This window comes from Alexandromys fortis, unplaced genomic scaffold, assembly GCF_014885135.2.
Source record: "Alexandromys fortis isolate MF-2015 unplaced genomic scaffold, M_Fortis_MF-2015_v1.1 scaffold_44, whole genome shotgun sequence".
Classification (NCBI taxonomy): Eukaryota; Metazoa; Chordata; class Mammalia; order Rodentia; family Cricetidae; genus Alexandromys; species Alexandromys fortis.
In genome coordinates this window covers 11,029,574-11,046,420 of record NW_026067921.1, presented here as the reverse complement: position 1 = coordinate 11,046,420, position 16,847 = coordinate 11,029,574, and the positions used below count along the sequence as shown (strand labels likewise).

Sequence of the window (16,847 nt, the reverse complement as noted above, 5' to 3'; positions counted from 1 at the left end):
CTCACCACGTCCCCGGGCCGCGGTGGCGGCTCAAGGCGGCCCTCCTCGGCGCTCCGGGCCAGCGAGCTGGCGGGCGCGCGAGCGGGCGCAGGCAGTTGACAGGAGGAACCGCCGGGCGCAGCAGCCGAAGGAGCTGGAACCGGAGCGGGCAGGACCGAGGCGCCCCTCGCCAGGGCAACGGCCGCGCCGAGCCCGGGCTCCCCCTCAGCGCCGCTCCACCTGCAACGGTCCCCCGGGCTTTGGAGAGGGGCGGGGAGCTGCGCGGGGCCCCCACCTGGGGCCTGGCGGCTAGCAGATGCTTCGGGAAACTTTCGGGAAGTCAGTCCCGCTCTCTCTCGGCCGTCCCCCCTCCCCGGTCAGCCCGAGCGACCGCCGTGGAGAGGGTAGGAAGGGGGAAGCAGACAAGTCTCCGGCTGCGACAGGGAGCGACTGACTGACCCCGGACGGAGATGGGGCGAGGGCAGGAAGTGACAAGCTCACGGAGTGGGTGGGGGGAGTGTGGCCGGCACGCCCGGCAGCGCGGCGCGCATGCGCTGGCCGGGCAGCCCCGGTGGGGAGGCGACGCGCGGGGCCGGCCTCGGGGGGAGACCGCGGGGCCGGCGGCGCCGAGGTGGATGGCGGGCCTCGCCGGCGCGCGCCCGTGCGTCCTCCCGCCGACCCGGCGGCTGCGGAGCCCCGGCCACGGGCCGCGTGCGTCCCGAGGTGTGAGAGCCGCGGGCGCGTCCTCCTCCGGGCACGCGCCGCTCGCTCGCTGGCTCGCTCGGGCACCAAACTGTTGCTCGCGCGCTGCGCTTCGGCCCGCCAGAACCAGGCAGGTTTGGGAAGGCGACGGAGAGAAAGTAGGGTAGACTCAGTCCGAAAAGGCTGGCAGGTGTTGGCTAGCCAGCAGTTGTCTGTGGTGCCTTCTAGAACTTGGGAGACCAGAGTCGGGCTCTGAGGAGGAAAACGATTGGGCGGAGATGGGTACCCCTGCAGCGTTCTGATGGTGGCAACCCGAAAGTGAAGTTGGTTCACATGGCTAGCACGCACTCTCCTTCTTTAGCCCCAGCATCGTGCTTGGAAAAATCCCCGAAGATCGAAGATGACCACGACCGTCTTCTGTCAAATCTGCAACCCTCTGGCTGCTTCTCATGGCGAGTAGCTGCTGCGCCCACCTTGTTCCCAAGCCTTGCCCTTGCCAATTTCAAGTATGTGTCAGCTATTGGTCAGGATAGTTTGAGAGCGCCCCTTTGTCCTTATCTATCTGAAGATTAATGAAAACCACAATTATCTAACTTGAGCTTCCAGTTTGCGAGCTTCTCTATGTGTTTGGGATTTGGGGATTTTTTTGGCGGGGAGGGGGGAATAGTCTTGCTAAGTCGCTCAGGCTGCCTGGAACTCACTTGAGTAATCCAGGTTGACCTTCACCTCAAGAGTCTCCTGCCTTTGCACTTTGCTTCTCAAAGCCCGGGTTACAGGGTAGCCACCACACTCAGATCTGTGCTTGTGAAGAAAATCTCCAAAATCCATTTTGAAAATCTCAACCAAAGTTTGTAAACAAATGGAGTTTGATAGACAGGTACCTAGCATAGGTAGGTCCTGGCCAGTTGGAGCAGAATAGAATAGAAAAATGATCTGCAGCTACATAGTGTATATTCCGATCTTGTCTTCTGCCCCACTGTCAAGAAACGATGCAGATTATAGGTCGATATGCTACTTCTATGTGACGGTATTATGCAACCACTAAAGACCGTATTGGGCTGGGAAGATGACATTGTCAGTAAAGTGCAAGCAAGAAAACCTGAGTTTGATCTCAGAACACATGTTAGAAAAAAATACAAGGGTGGGGACGGATATGGAAGGACTGGGAAATGTGGGGGATCGGGGTGCATGATGTGAAATTCACAAAGAGTCAAAAAATGATGTGGGGGGGAAATACTAAGTTCGTGGTGGCAGTGCACCTGCAGTCCCATGCTAAGGAGGCCAATAGAATCCCGGGGCTTGCTGACCAGTTGGCCTGACCAAACCCATGAGGTCCAGGTTCAGTACGAGACCCAAGAGCAATTGAAGACATACAACATGGACCTTTATCCTGTTCACACACAATCCGTATATCCGTATATGCACAAAAATTTTCTTCTGTAATATTAGCTGTATGAAACATACTTTAACCAAAATGTATTTTTGGAATGTAATAGATGTTATAATTATAGATGCTTTTGTCTGAATGAAGCATATACGATTTAATGAGTTAACAGTCAATAGGAAAACTATAATTTTTCTTCCAGTGTTCCGTAAATAGTTAAAATTCCACTCTTAAATGACTATAATTATGTGAAATGGAATAAAACAATAAAGCACAAAAATATACATACCACTCAAAATGCAGTGAAAATGCTGAAAGACAACACTGTCAACCTTGGAGATAGTGTGTGGTAAAATTTGAAATAAAATACTTTTGTTTCAAAGGACATTTTCCTAATTTTGCATGATTATATTTATCCCATGTATAGAGATAAATACTAAACTTGTATAAGCCAGGGAAGTATTGTGTATGGGAATTTAAGTGCTTGCCAGGTATTAGTTTTAAAACGTGTTTTGTGGAGGCTGGAGAGATGGCTCAGTACTACAGAGCACCTGTTGCTCTTATAGAGGATCTGGGTTTGGTCCCCAGCACCCACATGGTGTCTCAACTGTAACTCCAGGTCCAGATGACTGTACATGCAGTGGTACAAGTAACTGGCCATTACTAAAAGGGCCACAGAATTGCTAAAGGAAAAATTTTTTAAAAATCTGGAAAGTACAGACAAAATTGAGATGTGAGTAAAACAGATACTCAACACCAAGTCACACAGAGTTTTAAAGATGAAAATAAGCCATGGGAAATACCTAGTAAACCTTACTTTGTACCCGGGAAAACAGAGAACCCAAAAATAACAAGTGACCAGTAATAACTGCTTTCCAGACCTAGGAAGCTCCTCCCTACTATAATGACAGGAGTGATAGCTAAGATGCGTTTACTTTTTAAAATGTTTTATTTCAAGTACTGACTTTTAATTCCATCAGCAAACCAATGACGTTTCCCTTGTCATCCATTCTACAGTGAAACAGAAAAATTTGCAGCTGACAGGCAGTTGAGCCAACATCTGAAACAATTTGACATAGGAACTCAGAATTTAGCCTCTAGTTTTGTACTGATTCACTGTATCATAGCTGTTTGGGGTCAATCACATGGTATGTGGAAGAACATCTTTCAGATACCTGCCAGCTGGGAAAAAAGGTCTGATATGTAAAGATACTGTGAACACAGTGACATAGTGATCCCAGGAGACAAAGGTAGAAGAGTTCAAGGCTATTCTTGTCCACATAGCAATTTGATACCAGCCTGAGCTACTCGAGACCCTGTATCAATAAAACAAAACTAGTTTGTACATATATGAAGTCAAATGGAGCTGCTAACTCACAAGAACTTCACTGAAATTTCATGACGCTCTAAAACTTAAATTTTGGATACCAAGAATTATCACCCTACCTTTACAGAGCATGTTCACAAACCATCCCAGGTATGAATGTGAACTATACCCCACAGGTCCAAATGTTGAACATTTTCTCTCAAGTTGGTGACCCTGTTTTGGGAGGCATCAAAACTTGGGGATTCAAGACCTGTCTGGAGGGAGATCTTTGGGGGCATGACAGTGGAGGTTCTATCTGGTCTCAAGTCCGTTTCTCAGTTTGTCCTTCCTGCCTACCATGAGATGAACGATTCTGCCATGTGATTTTGCTACTGTGATGTTTGGAGTCTCAGAGCCAATGAAGCCGGGAAGTGTGAACTGAGAGCTCTGAAAACCTCCTACTGTTTGCTATCTCAGATATTTGGTCACGGCGATGAATGGTCTAGACAATAAATTATTACAGCCTCAATTTTTTTTTGAGACAGAATCTCACTGGCTCAAACTGGTACTCCTTAAAAGTCGAGAAATCCATCCTATAGAGTAACCCAACTTCTATTTTTTATTGATTTTTATTGAGCTATACACTTCTCTGTTCCCCTCTCTATCTCTCCCCTCCCCACTTCAAGCCTCTCCCAAGGTCCCCATGCTCCCAATTTACTCAGGAGATCTTGTCTTTTTCTACTTCCCATGTAGATTAGACCTATGTAAGTCTCTGTCAGTGTCCTCATTATTGTCTGAGTTCTCTAGGATTGTGGTTTGTAGGGTGTCTTTCTTTGCTTTATGTTTAAAAACCACCTATGAGTGAGTACATGTGATAATTGTCTTTCTGTGTCTGGGTTACCTCACTCAAAATAATGTTTTCTAGTTCCATCCATTTTCCTGCAAAATTCAAGATGTCATTATTTTTTCTGCTGTGTAGTACTCCATTGTGTAAATGTACATTTTCCTTATCCATTCTTCAGTCGAGGGGCATTTAGGTTGTTTCCAGGTTCTGGCTATGACAAACAATGCTTCTATGAACATAGTTAAGCACATGTCCTTGTGGCACAATTGAACAGCCTTTGGATCTATACCCAACAGTGGTATTTCTGAGTCTTGAGGAAGATTGTTTCCTAATTTCCTGAGAAATCGCCACACTGACATCCAGAGGGGCTGTACCAGCTTGCATTCCCACCAGCAGTGCAGAGTGTTCCCTTTTCCCCACAACCTCTCCAGCATAAGTTGTCATCAGTGTTTTTGATCTTGTCCATTCTTACAGGTGTAAGATGGAATCTCAGAGTTGTTTTGATTTGCATTTCTCTGATGACTAAGGATGTTGAACATTTCCAAGACCCAACTTATATTTTATGATTTAAAGTTACTCTTATCCTCAGTATTAGAGGCTGAGGCACATTCACACATGTAATTACTGCATACCAAGCCGCCACTGGCGCATCAAGCCATTGTATATGCTCTCAATTTGTAGAGCAGTAATTTGGGTTAGCCTTGTCTGAGTCACCAAGCCTCATCTGGAGGCTTGACCGAGTGTGTCATCTAGCTGGCTGTTAGTGCTGTCTGGTGACTGGAATCCCCTCAGTGGAGCCTTTCATCCTCAAGGTGAGTAGCGTGGACTTCCTCATGCGGTAGCAGCAGGCCAGGCCAGGCCAGTGAGAGCTGTAGGACCTCAGGAGTTACAAAATATCATATCCACCACAAGCTTTTAGTCAAAAGCCCAGCATCCTCCAGCACATTCCCACAAGCAACGTGTAAGGTTCCTGTTTCCCACATCCTCGACGGCATTTGCTCTTATTTTTAATGATACTCATTCTGATGGGTGAGAGAAAACCTTGGTGGTTTGTATTTGTATTTCCATGGTGACTGGATGTTTAGCATTCATGTATGGATTGGCCATCTTATTTGTATTCTGAGAAGTATATTCATTCTGTTTGTCAATTCATTAACTGGCTTATTTGAGTTTGGGCTTTTGGGGTTTGGTTGGCTGGTTGTTGTTTGTATATTCTAAACTTTAGTCCCTGTCCGATGTGTAGCTGGAAAAGATTTTTCTTCAGTTCCACAGCTGTGTCTTCACGCTGTTCATTGTTTTCTTTGTTATACAGAGCTTTTTTAATGCAATTCTATTGTAATTATTTCCTCAAGTAGTTTGATAATTTTAGATTTCTTATTCTTTCATTTACTTTTGTACATAGTGAGAAAAATGAATTTAGCTTCATTCTTATATACATGGATTCCAGTTTCCCAGGACCATCTATTAAAATCACTATGGAAATTCCACAAAAACTAAATATTGAACTATCTTGGGATCCACCTATACCACTCCTAGAAATATATTCAAAGGAATCTCAGCATATTATAGAGACGTCTGTTCATCACGTTTCTCGTGATACTGTGCATTGTGGCTAAGTTATGGAATCAGCCTAGATGTCCACCAAGAGACGGATGAAGAAAATGCACATATTGCAATGGGAATATGTTTTAGCTGTAAAGAATGAAATGGCACTTGCAGACTAGACTGGAACTGGGGATCATTACATGAAACAGCTGGCATGTTTTCTCATGTGTAGAATACAGATATCAATACATGCACACATAGGGATAGGTATGGGGAGAGGGGGGATAAAAATGAAGTCTGAAGGGAAGGGGACTACAAAATAAGAGGATAATATAGGATATGTGACACAAAAGAGGGAAAGAGGATGAGCTGGGCAGTAGGGATGAACCAGGGTAGAGTTTAGTAATACATATTTATGATATGCCATAGTGAAACATGTTTCTATGACAACTTAAAAAGTTTACAGAAGATTAAATGCACATCCTCCAGGTAATGACTCTCACACCACTGTGGTCCTTATCTGTCACCTGAGGACCCCAGGTAGTCACCCCCACCTCTGTTGCAACTCCACCCATGCATACCTCCCCTACGTCATACCACTCACTCCCACTTGGAGCCTAGCCCCTGACACCTAAGGACCACCTGTAAAACACTGTGAACCATCTACAGACTTCTGAGGATCGGCAACAAAAATCTTCCACACCTTCAGAAGGTTTGCTCTTGTGCTCTCAAGTCCACCTGGCCCTAGCTGAGCAAGGACCACTTCTGATATCATATTTGCACATCTTTGAGTGGCCCCAAGACTGAACTCAACCACCACTCAGCTACCCCATTGCCTGACAAGTTGTCATAACAGGAAAAATATCAATCCAACAAAGGTAGAACAGACAAAAACCACAACCAGTGACCTAACTCCAGATGCCTAAGTCTCAGCACAAAACACAGTGCGAATAACTAAGGCATCATGTCTGCTCTTAAATAAATAGTACTCCATAGTAATGTCCCTAAGCAAAGCAAACTACATGTCTCACAAGACACTGATTCAAAATGCAATTATAAATGTATTCAGAGAACTCAGAGTGTATGATGCTGAAGTGGACACAAAAGCTAGGAAAATGAAATATAAATAAAGTGCAAACTAAAAACTGGAAAAAATCAGTAAGTCAAATGAAAAGCTCAGTGGAGAAATTCACCATCAGAGTGATCCAGGTGGTCAGCAGAATATCAGGACTTGAAGAAAGAAGAAAAAGTAGAGGACCTGGATCACTCATTCAAAGAAAATGTAAAATTTTTTTTAAAAAAATGAACATGCAGAAACCCTGGGATACTACTTTTAAAACTAACTAACTAACTAACTAACTATATATATATATATATATATATATATACACATATATATATATATATATGGAGAAGAAACCCAGATTAGGTCAAAGGCACAAAATATTTTCAACAAAGTCATAGAAGAGAAGTTCCTGAGTTCTAAAGAGATGCATGTCAATATTCAAAAAGTATATTTTACACCAAATAAAAACTCCACATGTAAAATACTTGAAGAATTAAGTGTACAAAACAAAAAGATATTCAAACCACAAGAGCTAAAGACCAAGTCACATGTAAAGGAAAACCATCAATAGAACAGCTGGGTTTTTTATTTTATTTTTTTTTTAAAGAAAGCAAACTATCTTTTTTCATTTTATATACCAATCCCAGTTCCCACTCCCTCCCCTCCTCCCAGTCCTTCCACCTCCTCCCATCCACTCCACAGAGAGGGTAAGGTGCATTGCTTGAGAAAGTACTAAGTCTGTCCCTACTATATCTAGGCTAAGCAAGGTATCCATCAAAAGAGAATAGATTCCAAAACGCCAGTACAAGCAGTAAAGATAAATGCTGGTGGCATACAACTGTCAACCACATTCACAGGGTCTAGTTTAGTCCTGTGCTGGTTCCTTCCTGTCCAGCTTCCATTAGCTCAGGTGTCCCCATCATCCTCTTAACATCTTTGATCATATTCTCGCTCCTTCCACTCTTGAACTGGACTTTGGGAGCTCAGCCCCTGTTTCTCTGCCTCTGTTTCCATCAATTTCTGGACAAGGTTCTATGGTGACATTTAATATAGTCTTCAGTCTGACTACAGAGCAAGGCCAGTTCAAGCACCCTCTCCAGTACTGCTTAGAGTCTTAGCTGGGGTCATCATTGTGGATCCCAGGGAATTTCTCTAGTTCCAGGTTTCTTGCTAGCCCCATATTGACTCTTTCAATCAAAATATCTCTTTTTTTGCTCTTATCTCTGTCCTCCCATCTTGACTATCATGTTCCCTCGAGGTCTCCTGCCTTCCCTTTTCCTCTCCTCCTCCCCTTCTGTCCTCCCTTCTCTCCCCATTCCCATGCTCCCAATTTTGTCAGGAGATCTTGTCTATTTCCCCTTCCCAGGGGGATCTATATATGTTTTTCTTAGGGTTCTCCTTGTTACTTAGCTTCTCTAGGGTCGTAGACAATAGGCTCATTATTCTTTTGTTGTACCTAGTATCCACTTATGAAAGAGTATATACCATGTTCATCTCTCTGGGTCTGGGTTACCTCACTCAGGATGGTGTTTTCTAGTTTCACCTATTTGCATGCAAAATTCAAGATGTAATTTTTTTTTACTGCTAAGTAGTACTCTAATGTATAAATGAGCTACATTTTCTTTATCCATTCTTCAGCTGAGGGGCATCTAGGTTATTTCCAGGTTCTGGCTATTACAAATAATGCTGCTATGAACATAGCTGAACAAACGTCCTTGTAGTGCGATTGAGCACCCTTTGGGTATACGCCCAAGAGTGGTATTGCTGGTTCCTGAGGCAGGTTGATTCCCAATCTTCTAAGAAACCACAATACTGATTTCCAGAGTGGTTTGTACACGTTTGCATTCCCACCAGCAATAGAGGAGTGTTTCCCTTACTCCATATCCTCTCCAGCATAAATCATCATTGTTGGTTTTATTCTTAGTCATTCTGACAGGCGTAAGGTGGTATCTCAGAGTTGTTTTGATTTGCATTCCCCTGATCACTAAGGATGTTGAACATTTCTTTAAGTGTCTTTTGGCCATTTGAGATTCTTCTGTTGAGAATTCTCTGTTTAGATCAGTACCCCATTTTTTAATTGAATTATTTGGAATTTTGATGTCTAATTTCTTGAGTTCTTTATATATTTTGGAGATCAGTCCTCTGTTTGATGTGGGGTTTGGTGAAGATCTTTTGCTATTCATTAGGCTGCCTTTTTGTCTTATTGACTGTGTCCTTTGCTTTATAGATGCTTCTCAGTTTCAGGAGGTCCCATTTATTAATTGTTGCTCTCAGTGTCTGTGCTACTGGTGTTATAGTTAGGAAGTGGTCTCCTGTGCCAATGCATTAAAGGCTATTTTCCACTTTCTCTTCAGTCAGGTTCAGTGTGGATTTATATTGGATTTATATTGAGGATGTTGATCCATTTAAACTTGAATTGGGGATAAATATGGATCTATTTTTATTCTTCTACATGTTGACGTCCAGTTATGCCAGCACCATTTGTTGAAGATGCTTTTATTTCCATTATAGAGGGACCCAGCCAATCACCTTGCTTGTAGGGCGGGGTCCCCCGAGGATATTTTTTACTTATAAAGATTACAGGCATGCTCCCTGCCTTCCCTTCTGCTTTCCTGTTTTCCGCTGGAACTTCTGGTTCTGTAAGTCTATTTCCCAATTAAAGCTGTATATATTATTACAATTTCTGTCTGACTTCATTTAAGCTGCTACATTCCATTGTATAATTTTAGCTTCTTTGTCAAAAATCAGGTGTTCACTGGTGTGTGGATTAATATCTGGGTCTTCTATTTGATTCCATTGGTCAACCTCTCTGTTTTTATACCAATACCAATGTTTTCATTACTGTAGCTCTGAAATAGAGCTTGATGTTAGGGATGATGATGCCTCTGGAAGGAAGCTCCTTTATTGTATGGGATTGTTTTGGCTATCCTGGGTTTTTTTTTTTCTATATGAAGTTGAGTATTGTTCTTTCAAGGTCTGTGAAGAATTATGTTGGGATTTTGATGTGGATTGCAATGGATCTATAGTTTGCTTTTGGTAGGATTGCCATTTTTATTATATGGATCCTACCTATCCAAGAGAATAGGAGATATTTCCATTTTCTGGTATCTTCTACAATTCCTTTCTTCAAAGACTTAAAGTTCTTGCCAAACAGGTCTTTTACTTCTTTGGTTAGTGTTATCCCAAGATATTTTATGTTATTTGTCACTATTGTGAAAGGTGATGTTTCCTTGATTTCTTTTTCAGCTTCTTTATCATTTGTATATAGGGGGGCTACTGATTTTTTTGAGTTGATTTTGTGTCCTGCCGCATTACTGAAGGTACTTATCAGCTGTAGAAGTCCCATGGTAGAGTTTTGGTGTCACATATATATTATCATATCATGTGCAAATAACAAAAATTTGACCTCTTCCTTTCCAGTTTGACTCCCCTTGATCTCATTTTCTTGTTTAATTGCTATAGCCTGAACTTCAATAACTATGCTGAAGAAATATGAAGAGAGTGGTCAGCCTTGTCTTCTTCCTCTGTGTATATATTATGACTTCCAGTTTGGTGTTTTTATGGAATTTCTGAGCGTGTATGAGTGGGCCTTTGCGTATATATCTGTTTCTTGGGTCTTTTCTTGAATTTTTTTCCTTCTTTTTGTTTTTGTCCTAGTGCAGTATGTCAGTTTTTATTTTATCTTATTACATTTTATTTTATTATTATCCCTTAGAAACTTATTTGTTTTCTAATGAGAGACATAGAGGGTGAAAGGAGATGTGGGGAGTAACTGGGAATATAGAAGAAAGGAAAAGCAAGATATTTTATGTGAGAAAAAAATCCATTTTCAATAGAAAGAATAAATAAATAAATAAATAAATAAATAAATAAATAAATAAATAAATACACTTTGAGATTTCATCTAACCCCAGTCGGGATACCTAAAATTAAAAGAAGAAAATGACAACAAAGCTGTATCGATAGGGAAAGGGGTGCTATGCACTGTTGGTGGGAGTGTAAATTGTTGCTGCAACTATAGAACGTAATGTGGGTGTTCCTCAAAAAGCAAGAAAATCTACCAAATGATTCCGCTCGAACACTCTTGCACATATACCCAAAGGACTCTGTTTCCTACTACGGAGACAGTAGTTCGTCCATGTTCATTGTTGCTCTATTCACAGTAGCCAGGAGATGAAAACAGCCTCAGTATCCATCAACTTAGGAATGCATAACAACAGTGGGCACATTGACACAGTGGAATGTTGCTTAGATGTTAAGAAAAGTGAAGTGTGCTGGTAAATTTAGAGCTAGAAATATAAATTCTTAGCGGAATAACCCAGACCAGAAGGACAAATAAATTCTCTGGTCTTATGTGTATACCAGCTTTGAATCTTTAGATGTATATGTTTGAATTGGAGTACCCGTAGGATTCAGGAAAACAGGGAGCATTGGGATGGTCTAAGGCAGGGGAGTTAGAACACAAGAGGAAATACGTAGAGTGGGGGATGGGAGCACAGGGTGAAGAAAGGAATATGAGAAAGGGTGGCTAACACTAAAGACCTTTGACATACCGTATAGAATTCCACTACTGTAGAGGATTCCTAAAATAGAAACATATACGTATATGAAAAGAATTTTTTTAGATGCTTCTTTTAAAAAAGAGAGAGCATGAACACATGGTGAATTTTCTACATAGTGAGTTTGAAGCCAACCTAGGCATCATGAGACTCTGTCTCAAAGACTCTAACAAAATCTACCAGGGACTGGACAGATGGCTCAGTGGTTAAGAGCACTGGATGCTCTTCCAGAGGACCCAATTTTGGTTCCCAGCATCTGTATAGTGGCTCAAAACTGTTGATAACCCCAGTTCCAAAGGATCCAGCACTCTCTTCCAGCCTCCACAGACATTGCATTCACATATATACATGAAGGCAAAATACCTATGCAGTAAAACAAAAATAAATTTAAAACAAAAAAGACTTGGGCTGGAGAAATGGCTCAGCGGTTAAAAGCACTGACTGCTCTTCCAGAGGTCCTGAGTTCAATTCCCAGCAACCACATGGTGGCTCACAACCACCTATAGTGAGATCTGGTGCCCTCTTCTGGCCTACAGGCAGGATACTTGACTGACTGACTGAATGAATGAATGAATGAATGAATGAATGAATACATAAGTAATAAATAAATAAATCTTTAAAAAAAAAGACTTTAAATGGCATTACACTATAACAAGGAGCATAATAACCCTCCTAGATACTGTAAGTTATCAAATTAAAAGGTCAGTGCCAGCAATGAGTTACTTCTTTTGTAGTTGTTGGTCTGAGAGGTCTATAACTCATGCATTATAGGTCATTGCTCTTGGTTACTTGAATTTGACAGTAAGGCCACGTTGCTGAAGATGCCACATACTTGAGTCACACAGCATGGAGACATCAAGCTGGTACTGGCCTAGAAGCTTTATTTCTGCTCATAGCTCTCAGTGGCAGAAGGTGTTGTGCATGTTACCAGGGGAGGAAAGGAATCATCGCTCTTATATGTTTGTCAGCTGTGAACGCTAAGCAACAACTTCCCTGGCAAGAGAGTCCCTCGGATGCAATAGTGGCATGAATGCCCTGGGCACAACTAGCTGCTTTCAGATAGAACTGAAGACCCACTCCACAGAACAGTAGTTACTCCTGGTGCTGTCAGTGGGGGACAAGAACCTGTAACTAGGTGAGCTACATTCCCAAAGGGAGAACCTGCTGCTTTTATCCTGCTAAGTGGACACAGTCTTGAACCAACTTCTAAGGTTTATTATATCCATAAATTCATGTACCTCTCAACCTCATCAGAGAAGCTTCTTTTTGCAGTGGAGAGCAGTTGACATGGAATCCCAGACAGGTCAACATGCAGGGAATAAGATACTGTGGAATGTGTAGCCATAAATGGGACATCATACCGTCTCTACCCAAGGCTCAGAGATTATTACAGAAAAGGAGAATCAAAAATCATAATGGACAGAGGAACAGATGACGACAGCAGAACAGTATTTTCTGGACCCAGCTGGGCTGCGGCACAGATGAACTAGGATGGTTGTGACGATCTGCACAAGATTGGGCAAACCAAAACCCCAGCAGAGGATAGGGCTCATGAAGTCCCACGTCCTAGCTGAAGAGCTATTGGTGGTTGATGGCTTCTGGACAAGGGAGAGAAGCTTTTCTTCCAGGATGGGACCCCTGAGAAGCTACCCATGGTCCAGCCGATGGCCGTACATCCCTATACATACTGGCAGCATTAAGTCTACTTAGTGCATTCTGAAAATATATACATCAAATTGGTAGGGAAATCGTGGTCGGGAGTTGAGAGGAGGCAAAGGGGAGAGAATAGAGAATACACTTGATCAAAATGCATTATATTCATGTAAGAAACTCACAAAATTGAAAAAATTGAAAATTGTTAACAATGGAATTTTTCATTAGTACCTCTATTATAATCTAATCATAATTATAGCAAATTCATCACTAAATTCAGACAATATATTTTTCTCCCTGAATCCTCATAAAGATACTGAGTTACATAGTATCCACTTACAAATAAGGAAACACCATGTCTGAGCTAGCATTAAATCCCAAGTTTAGAGGTTGTACTTCAAGTTACCTGTAATCTGATGGTTCCTAAAATTTTAGCTACCACTCAGACTTGCCGTTGGAGCCAGTGAGCTGTGTTTCTAACTACCCACGAAAAAGTCGATGTGAACTTCCCCAGGCATCTCAAAATAAACACTACCAAAACTAAGTTTACCCTCTCACCAGACCTGTTCTTCTCCTTCCATGGTTTAATAACAGCGTTGCTATCCACTCAGCCACGGCAAGGCAGAGTTCTGACTCCAGGGAACATTGAAAGCTGTAAAGCAACAAAAATTACTGGTACAAGATCTCTCTCCTACTAACCCCCGACATCTCACCTAAAAAGTTCTTAGTTATAAAAATAAAATTCTCTGCCCAAATATGCACCATCATTTTTTTTTACCCAAAACTTCATTTCTAGGCCACTGAAATAATCACCACTTTGGTCCTGCTAACCACCAATCACTTTAATATAATATTCTTCCACCATTCGACACACACAGTTACGGCCCAAGGAACTCTAATGATACTACCCAATTTTTTTTTTTTTTTTTTTTTTTTTTTTTTTTTTGGAGAGGATCTCACAATATATCCCAGACTGGCCTTCAACTCACAATCCTCTTCCCTTGGCGCCCAAGTACAATTATGCCTGGCTTCAAAGTCCCTCTTGACTGGCAACTACACACGTATTTAAGATAGATACTGACAAGAAGCACTAGTTTAAAATACTGATTGTTTTGGAGGCAGTAAAACTTGGGAGTTCTATCTCCAAGGTTTTGTTTTATTTCTGGTTTTGGTTTCGGTTTTCAATCCTAAGCAGGCGAGAACTTTTCTCAAGGTTCAGTGACCTCCGCTAATTTTAGGGTTATGAAAATCAGTTGATAAAGAAAACCCCCACCGAGCTGGACCACAGTGCACACTCTATGATGCTGTACCTTGTACTCCGCGACTGCACATGCTCTGTCCTCCAAACACAGTGCATTTCTCATCCTTTGGAGAACTTGAAGCAAAGGGTAGGAGAGGAATGTAGGACACAGAACTTCAGAGGAAGAAATAGGACAGAGGTATTAGCTGTGTGAGTGTTTCTTATCACATTCTACCAAGGTGTGCACACTTAAACAGGAAATAAGTGGACCCTCATCTCATGGAACTGAAAAGCTGCATGGCAAAGAACACCATCGTTCAAACAAAATGGTAGGCTTCAGAATGAAAAAAAGATTTTTTTTACTACCAATCTGATAGAGGGCTAATATCCAAAATATATAAAAAAAACTAAAAAAAAAAACAGATATTAAGAAAACAGACAACCCAATTTAAAAAAAAATAAGGCACAGATCTAAATAGAATTCTCAAAGGGGGAAATGCAAATGAATGAAAAGTACTTAAAGAAATGTTTCATATCCATAGTCATCCGGGAAATGCAAATCAAAACTACTCCATGATTTCATCTTAGACTAGTCAGGATAACCAAGATCAATAACACAAATTACAGCTCATTCTGAGAGGCTCTGGAGTAAGGGAATTCTCATCCATTGCTGTTAGGAGTGCAACCTATACAGTCACTGCTGAAGTCAATGTGGCTGTTCCACAAGAAGCTAAGAAAAAAACCTACCTAAAGATTCAGCTATACCACTCTGGTTTATGCCCAAAGAACACTTTGTCCTACCACAAAGACATTTGCCTTAACCATGTTCATTGCTGCTCTGTTCATAACAGCCAGAAAGAGGAAACAGCCTAGATACCCATCAATAGATGAATAATAAAGAAAAATGGTACATTTAAAAAGTGGAGCATTACTGGTCTGTTGAAAAAAGGTGGTATGGTGGTGCACACCTTTAGTCCCAGCACTCAGGAAGCAGAGGCAGGTGGGTCTCCATGAGTTCGAGGCCAGCCTGGTCTACAAAGCGAGTTGTTCTAGGACAACCAGAGCTACACAGAGAAACCTTGGCTTGAAGAAAAAAAAAAAGAGGAGGAGGAGAACAAGTGTCTAGTGTAGTGGTATATTATTTGTATTTTGATAAATAAATCTTGCCTGAAAACCAGGGGCAAAGATAAAACCCCTAGAGGTCAGGCAATGGTGACATACACCTTTAATCCCTGGATTTGGGAGACAGAGTCAGCTGGATCTCTGTGAGTTCAAGGCCACCCTGGGCTATACAGGATCAATGCAGAAACAAATCCAGGTGTTGGCAGCCTACACTTTTAATCCCAGTCCTAGGGAGTCACATGCCTTTAATCCCAGCACTAGAGGGAATTTGCCCGACTTTGGTAGAGGAAAGATGTCTCTAGTGGCTCGACTTTGTTCATCTGGTTTTCAGGCTGAACCCCAATTTCTGCCTGTGGGTTTTTATTATCCATGCTATGAACAATAAATAGAACTAGAAAAAAAATTATCCTGAACGAGATAACCCAGACCTAAAAGGACAAATATGGTATATATTTGCTTATATGCAGGTGTTAGCTATTAAAGTCTTTAATAAGTGAGTTATAATCCATATAGCCACAGGGGTTAAATATAGAGTAAGAGAATATGGGGGAGGCATGGAGCTCCCTAGAAAGGAGAAATCAAATAGAAAGTTATGGGTGGACTGGGGTAGGAACAAGAGAATCAAACTGTAAGGAGGGGCAGAGAGGCAAGGGAGGAAACACAAGAAGGGATAGCTAAAACTAAGGGCCATTGGAGGGGTTATATGGAAATCTAATACAGTAGAATCTTTCCAAAATATACACATGTATGCAGGTGATCTAAATGACATTGCCAAATAATGGGCCAGAACCCCAACTGGAAATCTCTCACCACCAAATGAAGCTTCCAGTGCTGGGAATGGGTTACATCTACTCAAGTTGTAGGCCAAAGGGTTCCCATGGAAACCCCAAAAGATCCAGACTATTGCCAGCGCTATTGGTTGCTCTCCACAGATTTACAGTAAGGCCTGAAAACAACACCCACACAACCCATTGAGCACAAAGAAGTCGAGCTCATGCCTACCTAGAGCCTTCACCCCTTTGTCCTAGTGTTCATGCTAAGGCAAGGTCCTCAGCATGCAACTAAAGGAGAAAGGTAAACACCAGCCCAGCTACAAACCCTCCAATTTACAATGATGACTTGCCTTGAAATTTTGCTATTGCAATAGGAGCCCAAGGCTTATGGGAGTACCACTATCCGACTGAATTTAAGACCCACTAAGGTGGAACCCATCAATAACACCGCTAAGGTGGCTAAGAATCTGAGAGCAGATAGGCCAGGGACCTGGGAGAACAAAGACTATTGTTCTCCTAAAGAAATGTAGCCATGTTTTTTACTGCTGAGTAGTACTCTAATATGTATATATTCCATACTTTCTTCATCCATTCTTCAGTTGAAGGGCATCTAGGTTGTTTCCAGGTTCTGGCTATTACAAACAATGCTGCTATAAACATAGTAGAGCATATAC

The 16,847-nt window shown here is 42.0% G+C and overlaps 1 protein-coding gene across 6 annotated transcripts in view; it reads right to left on the bottom strand.

Annotated features, from left to right (window-relative positions):
• Znf800 (zinc finger protein 800) overlaps positions 1 to 16,847 on the bottom strand; it is a 216,269-nt gene that overhangs the window by 47,828 nt on the left and 151,594 nt on the right. For 2 of the 6 annotated variants that reach the window (XM_050141651.1, XM_050141658.1), the window contains exon 1: positions 275 to 447. The exons of 2 other annotated variants lie outside the window; for them this stretch is intronic. The gene's annotated coding sequence lies outside the window, so the exon portion shown is untranslated. Of the gene's footprint in view, positions 1 to 5; positions 448 to 13,601; positions 13,691 to 14,348; positions 14,367 to 16,847 lie in introns of those variants that run through there. 2 more of the 6 variants (XM_050141654.1, XM_050141652.1) reach the window with 2 other exon arrangements.